We start from the raw sequence: 11,382 nt of genomic DNA on the forward strand, positions 1-11,382 counted from the left end.
ATTTTTACTCGTGATTTTTCGTGTAGATGAATGATTAAATCTTACATTGGTAACCGTCGATCGGTTAACACTAACCAGCAACCCCTATTTTCATTCTGGTTATTGAAAATACAGTACATTTTTTATGAAGCCGTTGGGTGTAATAAGGGCTATTCTAGAGACTGGGGGTCTAAGGCATGGAGCATTGGCACATACTTGTAGGAAAGAAACTAACCATTCCGACTATCCGCTTAGTGACAGTTTTCTTAAATTTGAGCTGTACCATTCCTTCGCACCCTCTTCTAAGAATTATCTTAAACTCTGTACTTTTTTATTTTCATCTGTAACTTTGTATCTGTCACATTTTTTTTTCAAATTGCCCTAACCACTCTTTGGCATTCTGCTGTTTATCAGAAATTTATCTTACCGCTATTTGAGCTTTTAAGTCCATATACAAGTTCCTTAATTCATTTTGATCATCCATTTGATAGTTAACAGAAGTTTTTGGCTCCCTACTTGAAGTCTTTTTTTCTTCAAATTCTTCTAAATAGTGTGTTTTAAACATAACATTAAGTCGATCATCCGTATATTATGGACCTACTTCGTCTGTTAATGCGACTGATACATTACGATATTGTCCTTCTTTTAACATACTCTTGCAAGCGTTTTACACAATACTCATCTGAAACAACTCTCTATGGCATCTCTCATGCTGAGCATTAAATGGAAATACATACTTAATTGTAACATCCATACATTTTATCATTGTCACCATATTGGCCATTATGCGTCTGCTTTTCGAATCTGATCTTGACTTTCATCGACATCTTCGTCGAAATAAGAAATTGATTTGTAATTCTGTTTCTTAGAAGTCAGATAATAAAACTGATTGATTTTACTACAAAATAAATCTTTATTAATATTTACATAACACAAAATGAATAATGACAAATAACAAATACATACCTACAAAGTAAAATCAATTTCTTATAGCTTATTATCTAATATTGAAGGTATAAAAATTACACAAAAATCTACAAATAAAAAAACTAATTTAATACACAGTTTACATAGAAATAACATTTTATAGAGATAAACCCAATCAACGATAAGATATCATGACAAAGCAACATATACAAATTAATTGATAAACTAATTGACATGGTCGAAATGTATTAAAATCTTTTTTTGATATTTTTATGTCTTTGCTATGGCACACACTCGGAAAACCGACACCGGTTATCATAACAAAAAAATAACAGCTGATTTATCTGTTTAGATAAGAGATATGGTTTTTGCTAATATGTTTTTTTTAAATGGAAACCATGTATTTTTTGCTAACCAAACAAATGTTCTTATCAAAACTAACAACTTTTGTAGGACATTTTTTTCGAAAAACCCATAATTTAAATGGTAAAAACCCCATAATTTGTAAATTAAGTATCTTTAGCTATTTTTAGTTTTTATATTTTATTTTTATGCATATGGTAACCTTGTCATGTGTAGTAACCTAGTAATCTTTTACTACGCGTTTCCGGACAAACCCTATTAGGTAACTTAAACGGTGAATTTTCTTTTTCTTGATGTGAACTGTTGATACTATAATCATCATCCACCTCACGATGCAGCCGGTTGACTATTGTATTTACTTCTACTGGCACGTTGATTATTTGTCATCAATATCAGTGTTGTTTCCGTCAGGGCAATATACAGATTGTAAATTGTTGGTAATAGGGTAAGATGCGCGGATAGAATATTTATAATATACAGCGATCAACCACGGGCGGCGCAGCGTGGCTCGTAGTTGTCAAAAAAGCTAGCTTAGCCTAGTCTTGCCTAGTCTAGCTATCAAATGTTGTCGGTAAAGAGTTCGTTGTACAGCCACGCGTATGGTGCGGAATTGTCCGATGTAGACATTTAACATACACCCCTGGTACCATTGGACATATATCCGAAATGTTTACTTCCGTTTACCGGTTAAATTCACATCCACCAGCTCTACTTTCGTTACCTACTTCCGGTATTTGCACAAATTTACTCCTACCCAAAATATCGTACCGCGCGTAAAGATGTTTACACATCAAAAATATGATGCTAGCTCTGTCAGTCTCATCTAATAGTTATACATGGTCATCCACTTATCTAATCGGCCTGTACACTTGCGACGTGGTCAACACGGTCGTTTCGGCGAACCTTGGCCGGGCGCGATCACTCCTCGGGACGTCGCGTCGTTGTCCCGGTCCCAGTGCAGCAAGATGCCCGTCTAGGACAGGCGCGAAATGATGACGCCGATCCGGTGCCAAAACTGCGAGCCCTTGCGCAATAAAAACGTGGGCGAATATGACTCGACGACGTCCGTGGACGACAGCACGTGCAACCGCCTGGTGTTGTTGGACTCGTGCTTGTACCGTTTGCGCGGAACAAGAGCTCGCGCCTGGACGAAGTGGCCGAGGTGTTCGGCCGGCACAATTTGGTACCGCCGGACTAGCGCCTAGAAATCGTTGCCTGAGTCCGCCGACGAGTTGATCAGGTAGTACGTCTGTTGGCGGCCTGTCAGGCTAAGGTCGGTTTCCAGTTGTGATTGTTAGTCCTCGATTTCGGGCTCGGCCTGCGGAATACTGATCAGGCTGCCCTCGTAAGACAGTTGGATAGAAACACCAGCAGCAGTCGTCCTTGGTGATTCTTTTTCTTAATAAATAATATATTTACACATTTTATGCATAGGACCCTAGTACATTTTCTTAATAATATATTCTAGTGCGGTGTGTTTGGCCTATTTATATTATATTATTCTAAAAAAATGTAGTTCTTGTGAGGTTAAGTAATAGCTATTCTTACAGTATGTAGCTCATATAAAATTATCATCCGCTACAGCTACTGAACAATGTATAGCAAACTTTACATAGATCAAGTTTTGTGCTGATTTTAGCTTTACGGTTCTGCAAACTACCACGGTTCTAAAATGTTGGTTTGTTTCTGAGAATTTAACTCATAACTATCCAGAGAGCACAACGATTCCAAAATGAATCGTTGAATATATTATTAAAATATTTTTGAAGAAATGAAAAATATTCAATAAATATTTTTAAAGACATTTGAATGTTCGTGCATAACTGTATTACAATCCATTCGAATATTAAATTGTTTTCCTATTTAATGTGATACAGGGTAATCCAATTATCGGGAAACACTTAATATCTCACTGGGCTTAAGTAATTATTTAATTTTTTTTTTTCAAAATATTTTCATATAATGTGATCTCAATTTTTCACAGTTTTTTTGGTTTTACCCCCCTCTCAAATTAGTTTTTTGATAGAAACTTTTAGAAGATAGAAGGTTAGGTTACTATTTGTTTTACAGACTATTACAGGCAGTAGTCGTACAATAATAAAATATCTATGTGCGCAAATGTTATGTTAATAGTGTATCCGATTCGATAACATTTTCAAGTTTCGACGGTTTGCTATGATCTTTGGATTTTCAACGTGTAAAAAATAACACTAAGGTGTGCAAAAGAAAAGAAAAAAAAATTTGAAGTTCAAACAACGACAACTTTATACCTTGTTTTTGTCGTTAGATCGACGTTTTTTTCTGCCTAAAATGTAGGAATATTTATCGACAGGAAAAAAATGTAACCTTAGCATTTTCAATATAAAATGTGCTTTCAACAAAATCGCTCATCGAAAAACCGAAATTTTGAACACCCCCTGCGAGAAAGGTTGACATATTTTTAAGATATAAGAACTGATAATTAGTCTGAAGATAGGTCTAACAAACAACATAAAACATCAGTGTAGTGTATTTATGAATAGGACGTTTAGTTTTTTGTTTTTTAATTCTGTAGTCGATTTAAAGTTTTTTTTTTTTTGTAGATCAAAGTAGGACAACGAATGATACAAATTTTGGTTATATATTTTATTAAATCACATATCCATCTTAAGTAAGAGGAGTCCAATCATAGTCATCGTGTTGATGATAAAGAATATTGTCAGTCGCATGGTGTCAAAATAATATTTATCGAAAAATATAAGAAGAACAGTACCTAAACTCAGTCTCACACTTTGGTCATACAATTGTAATTACAGCTATACGTTTTTGGGTAAAATTTTGAAAACGTTTACTCGTTTTTGTTATTATACCATCTGTTATGTAGTAGTTATGTTTGTAACGTTTTTTTCTCATTTAAAATTATTTGTATATCAAACAGGTAGGAAAATTGTGCTTAAAAAGATGTGTTTTCGTGTAAACGCTTAAGCGAGAATTCGTTAAACAACACTTCAAATCATATTTTTAAATATTCGTTTACTTTTGAACACGGTGTCACTTTTAAATCAAGTGCGCCGTTTTGCGAAAATATACAAAAACATTTCTAACAATAAATTGAAATAATTTATAAATCGCATTGGCCTAAAATGAAACCACTGATTTGTTAAAAAATTACCACGAACTTTTTGTGTCACCACGATAATAAATATTTTAAAATTGAGTAGAAAACAAAGTAATGAGCGTTTTTAAAATTGATAGATCTATTTTATAACTTCGCTGTAGAGCAGCGATGCTATTAGTATATGCAATGATGTGAGGTAACTTTTTTAATACTGGACCAATTCTTTTGAATGGCAGCTCTACAAATCACACAATGTATCTACTTGGTATTGAGTCGGATCGATTTGAAATTAAAGTTTCAACGTTTACTGGCTCTAATTTTTATTTTTATTTAATAAATAAAAGATCAGGGTATGGTATATTATTCTTGAAAACTAATTTGTCCAAAACATTATTGCATTTTTTTATATATTTATCGGCTTTTTTTTTTGGTTACATCGAGATGCAAAAGTCAAACTACGGTAGCATATCGCATGTGTTTTAGGTATATTTGATTAAGCCAAGGTTAGACGACAAAAGGTGTTAACACCAACGGTAAAAAAAAATATAGTGGATAGTAAACCTGTGTAAAAAAATGTTTTACAAAAAAATACTTCAAATATTATAATATTTGCAAAAATCCATTGTATCAAAGTGATTTTATTTAATTTTATCACTTTTGTTAATAATAATTCCTGTAGATCTGTGACCTCTCCGTCCCCTCGTAGCTTTGATTCCATTATGCTTATACTCTACTGTACTATTCTTCTCGGATAAAATCACTTTCAAATTAACGCTTTGATGCCTATTTGTAAATACTGCACCTCAATTTAATAATTTCTAACTTTGCTGATTTATATTGTGCTTGGTTTGGACTGTACTGGCTTAAAAATACTAACTACTGATTTCCTTCGAAGCTTTAATTCGATAGATTTAAAAATTCTTGTAAGCCTATGACCTCTCCGTTTCCATTATGCCCGGACATCATACGTTTTTATGTTGGAACCATCTATAAAATATACAATTAAATACAATACAAAATAATTAACCACATATGCCTAAATGGAAAAGCCATTATGATATGATGTGAACAGAACGGGGGTTAGGAATATTAGAAGCACAATAAAAAATATGAAAAAACTACCGATTTGCTTATGACCGAATGCCCAGTGGATAAAAAATTACTTCTACAAATTTTCTAACAGTCAACATTGTAACTCATAATAGTACCTACACAAGAGTCGATCAGCTGCGCGCCAAACGGTTACCACGGATACCGCTGACCCATAATATTAAAATGTATGTAGTTAATTAACTACTCATTTAAAACGAAAAATTCATATATACATGTTTTAATATACAATTGCTCTTGATAATTTTAATTTAAAAAATAAGTGTTGCCTTTTGAAAATCAAAAGTTTATATAAAAATAACTAATTTGAAAGGAGGGTATGAACTTCAAAGTTTGTGGAAAATTGAAATCACATTATATTAAAACATATTGGAAAAAAAAATTAAATTATTAATTAAACCTAGTGAGATATTGAGTGGTTAACGGTAAGTGGACCACCCTGTATATATTAATCTTGAGAGGAAGCGAGAGTTGTGGATAAAAGTATTCTTCCTAGCCAACTCCGTTGGTATTGAATTATCTTAAATTAAATTTAAAACAATTTAGAGTACAAAAATTAACCCTTTATATTATTTTTAATTAAAAACCAAGATGATTCTAAATTATTTTTCAGTTACTACGTGCATATTCCAATTTTGTAAAATCGTTTTCAATAACGAGTTGTGGTTGTGTATTGATTTATAGAAGTGTTATGTGTGGACTCATATTGTGTATTTGACATCGGTACGAAACCATGAAAAAAGATGCTTAAATCGATGAAAAAAAAACCAGTACAGTGGGGTCGGTGCATAGTGGGGACGGAGCATAGTTGGGTCGGGGCATAGTGGTGACGGGGAGGTCACAGGTTTACAGGAATTTTTAAATCTGAAAGTGATAAAATCACTTTCGAAAAAACGCTTCGATGCAAATCGGTAGTTAGTATTTTCAAGCCAGTACAGTCCAAACCAAGCACAGTATAAACCAGCAAAGTTAGAAAGTTTTCAATGAAGGTTCTGTATTTACAAATGAGCATCAAAGCGTTAATTTGAAAGTGATTTTATCCGAGAGGACTAGTACAGTAGAGTATTGGCATAATGTAATCAAAGCAATGAGGAAACGGAGAGGTCACAGGTCTACAAGAATTATTATAAGTAAAAGTGATAAAATTGAATAAAATCGCTTTCAAATAAACGCTTTGATGCTCATTTGTAAATACAGAACCTTCATTTAAAACTTTCTAACTTTGCTGGTTTATACTGTGCTTGGTTTGGACTGTACTGGCTTGAAAATACTAACTACCGATTTGCATCGAAGCGTTTTTTCGAAAGTGATTTTATCACTTTCAGATTTAAAAATTCCTGTAAACCTGTGACCTCCCCGTCACCACTATGCCCCGACCCAACTATGCTCCGTCCCCACTATGCACCGACCCCACTGTACTGGTTTTTTTTTTTTTTGCAAAAACTTAGTGGACCAAATAACACAAATACAATGTCTTGTTATATTTTGTTGGAATGGTCGACGATTCATGTTTCAATCGTTTGTACTCCATAGTTTAAATTATAATCGCTTATTCTCAATAAAATTAATATTTATGTATTATATACTTCCATTATAGCAATCTCACACAAACTATTTATACTTCACAGATTATATTATTTCAAAGCTATATTATACTTCTATTTTACTAGATTGACAATGTACAAAATAAAATGCAACTAAAAAAACCTTTTCATAGATCCTTAAAATGTAAAGGGTGGGTTAGTGAAACGGGTTTTACCATTTAAATACATTAGAAAATCGCCGTTTTACTGCCTCATCCTGTATATTAATTTCTTGTTATTTTCTAAAGAAAAATCGATTTTCTTACATTTAAATTAAAATAAATCGTATACTGGTACTGTGATGGAGAAAACAATAAATTTTACCTACATTTATTACTTATTAGTTAAATATTACTAACGTGTATAGCCACTAGCAGTCGGCTGTTGCCTGTTATTTAACAATAACCTTTAATGGAGATTTTAAAAATTGTGTTTTTTTAATGATAGCATAGGAGCAGTATCATGATGTTAAATGTTTACAAGATTTGATCTAGTCATAAAATAAAGTATTATCATTTATGACTTAATTATTATTAAAATTTATCTTAATAGTAATAGTACATAGTAATAAAATAATGAAATATTTTTTACAAAATTAGAGCTACAAGTTGATAAACTAAAAAAATAAAATTAGCACGAAGCAGATTATCTAATATTAGACAATTTAAACAATCAAGCGTGAATCTCTTTAAATGAATAACAGTATAACAATATACAAAACATTAGTTTTCCTTTAAAAAAATTGTGTAATAAAAAAAACATTTTGAGTCGGTATACTGCATAAAAACCAACACTTAATCTGAATCCAAAAAACAACAGTCCTCTTCATTATTTGCAGGTAGTTGGACATTAAATACTCATAGTTAACCTTCGGTAAGGTTATATAACGCAGGCTATAAAATAACGAGATAACGACAGTGGTTTTGTCGTATCAGAATCATTAAGTGTCTTAATAAGTACACGACCAGGTTTTTTTCACAATAAATCGAGTGTCTACTATAATCAGTTACACGATTTAGTCGCCTGTGATATCATGTAATAAACACAATATTATGATACCGATCATTGGGCCCTAAACTAATCTAACACGGATAGACGTTACCAACTGATAGTTTTTAGTGTCTGTTCGTTTCTCACATCTAGTACACTGGGTTTTTAGTTAAAAAAAAAAAAAAAAAAAAAAATGAACTTTGTGTAAACTTTAAGTCAAGAGTGGTACTTGAGCACAAAACCTAATAGTATCATTCTGTATAGATATAAATAAAATTGTTTTAATGATTTGATCAATTTTTTTTAAAGATTTTAGGTGTTTTTGTTAAAATATACGCAATGTGCGAAAACACGGTTTTCCGGCAATTAAAAAAAAACTGTTGTGCCGAATTTTTCACCCGCTTAATATGTTATGGATACATATGAGTTCCAACTACTGGCAAATTTTCAACCCAAAAGTTTTAAAATTACGGCTAAAAACCCCGAAAAACAAAAAAACTTGTACCCCCCCTAAGGGGGCGGGAAATGGGTATATTTTGAATTTGACAAAACTGACGTGCGCGGGCATAACAAATAAATATTTCTTATACATTTCAACTCGATCCGACTCTTTTTCTCGATACTATAGCCAGTAAAAGTTCTAACTTAAAAACTCGTACGGTTTTTTTTTTTGTTTTTTCAACTTTCGTCTGTGAAGACTTAAACTTTTTCAACTTTTACCCCCCCCAAAGTACAAACTAGACAAAATTTGTGATTTATAGAGTTGCTATTCAAAGGAATTGGTCTAGTATTAAAAAAGTTACAGTGTATACAGCGAAAAAAAAAGCCCACATCAGAGTAAAACCAATACCTTCTCGCTTTGCATCGAAGCTAAAACATTTTTCTGGATTTTTGTGTAAAAGACATCAAAAGTGGTCAAATTATATGTTTTTTGGGTCGGTGATTACGAATTTAATATCAGTTCTGAATTTTAATCATCCGGAAAGAACTTAAGTAAAAAAAAAAAAAAAATTGAATTTGTGTAAACTTTAAGTCAAGAGTGGTACTTGAGCACAAAACCTAATAGTATCATTCTGTATAGATATAAATAAAATTGTTTTAATGATTTGATCAATTTTTTTTAAAGATTTTAGGTGTTTTTGTTAAAATATACGCAATGTGCGAAAACACGGTTTTCCGGCAATTAAAAAAAAACTGTTGTGCCGAATTTTTCACCCGCTTAATATGTTATGGATACATATGAGTTCCAACTACTGGCAAATTTTCAACCCAAAAGTTTTAAAATTACGGCTAAAAACCCCGAAAAACAAAAAAACTTGTACCCCCCCTAAGGGGGCGGGAAATGGGTATATTTTGAATTTGACAAAACTGACGTGCGCGGGCATAACAAATAAATATTTCTTATACATTTCAACTCGATCCGACTCTTTTTCTCGATACTATAGCCAGTAAAAGTTCTAACTTAAAAACTCGTACGGTTTTTTTTTTGTTTTTTCAACTTTCGTCTATGAAGACTTAAACTTTTTCGACTTTTACCCCCCCAAAGTACAAACTAGACAAAATTTGTGATTTATAGAGTTGCTATTCAAAGGAATTGGTCTAGTATTAAAAAAGTTACAGTGTATACAGCGAAAAAAAAAGCCCACATCAGAGTAAAACCAATACCTTCTCGCTTTGCATCGAAGCTAAAATGTTTATACAAAATACATCCAAGTCTTTAATATACTATTGCATTTAATAGCACGAAAACTCTGGGTACATAGACTAGTGTAAAGTTTTTTTCCATGCGTTCTATTACTCATATGTCATCGATACGAATTTAAGGTAAATAAGACTCAAAAAATATCACCAACTATGTGTTGTTTACACGCCATATTGTTGCTATTATAATATTATACTAACGCATTTTTTCCAACGTAAAATCAAAGTAAATAAAAAAGCATGATACAATATCAGTTGGAAACCCAAATTTGGGCCTCTAGCAAAAAATTTCAGTACGCGTTAGAAAAAATCGTTCTACTCGATTAGATTGTTCCAGATATATAAAAAAAATAATATTACAAAAACTAACACCATTTGACTAAAACTGTTTTGAGCGATATTCTCCTTATAATTATTGTAAAAGATGATGGTTTGCCAATTAAAACACACAAACCATATTAAAATAATGGCCTATAAACAAACTCAGATATTAGTACGCCGTCTAAGACCACTTTGCGTGAAAAAAACGAAATTTCGAAAAAAAAATAGTGTTATAAAACTTATATTAGGTATTTAATAAATTAAAACAATTAAATTTAGGTACTGAATTGTTTAATTATCATTGTAATACTTATTCTTACATATTCTGAGACAAAAAAAAAACCATATAATTTTATTTTTATTGTATAGGTATAAGACATTAAAACGCAATATTTCAAATATTATAATTAATAAATAAATTTAAACATTTCAATAATTCGAATAATATGTTAATGCTTATTCAACAGTTGTTTTATTTGATATGTAGAAAAATAAAAATTCCGCAATGTTCATTTTTTTTGAAGAAAAATCAAATAATGATAGAAATTTCTCCAAAATTTTTCCACAATCAATCGTTCTTGAAGATTGCGGATTGTTAGTGAGTGAATCTTCCAGAAACCTTTTTGCTTGGCTCTCATAGAGCAGACCGTCATGGTCCGTGTCATATCTTTTAAAACCAGCTACCAATAATCTGACCTCTTGTGTACTCAACACAATCTCCTAAAAAAAAGACAAAGTAAAACTATGTAAAGCGTGTAACGAAAAATTAAATAATAGGCACAGAAAAAATATATAATTAGTACAACTAAAAAAATGGTTAAATAGCGACACAATAAAATTCTAGTTGGTATAACTAAAAAAAAGTTGGACCAATTTTTTATTTTTCCCCTGGGGAGTAATGCATGACAGCAAATGGATTTTAAATGGATATGCTTTAGCATTACTGATCCGTATAACCGTTACGATTTTTTTTTTAAGATGTACAATTAATATGTATTGCATATTTAAGTAAGATGCTTTTATATTTTGACCACAAAACTTGTAAAAATTCTTAAGCTTGTCACTCCTTGTACACCCCTCGTTAACTACTCGTAAAATAACCAAGTGAAATTCACACTTAAACAACGAGTTTACACAAGGAATGAAAGAAATGAAAGAATGAAAAAGTAGTAAGACCTTAACGGCCACCGCAACCATTGTCCCTTTCTTTATGAATAATATATTTACACTTTTTACGCATAGGATCCTAGTACTTTTCCTAAATAAAATAACATTCTATCGCGCTGTGTTTGGATAACTTTGGCTTTTTTA

This window comes from Adelges cooleyi, unplaced genomic scaffold, assembly GCF_023614345.1.
Source record: "Adelges cooleyi isolate 19-005CV unplaced genomic scaffold, UGA_ACOO_1.1 ACOO_flye_CR_arks_rails_tigmint_CR_PRNA_23, whole genome shotgun sequence".
NCBI classification, from domain to species: Eukaryota; Metazoa; Arthropoda; class Insecta; order Hemiptera; family Adelgidae; genus Adelges; species Adelges cooleyi.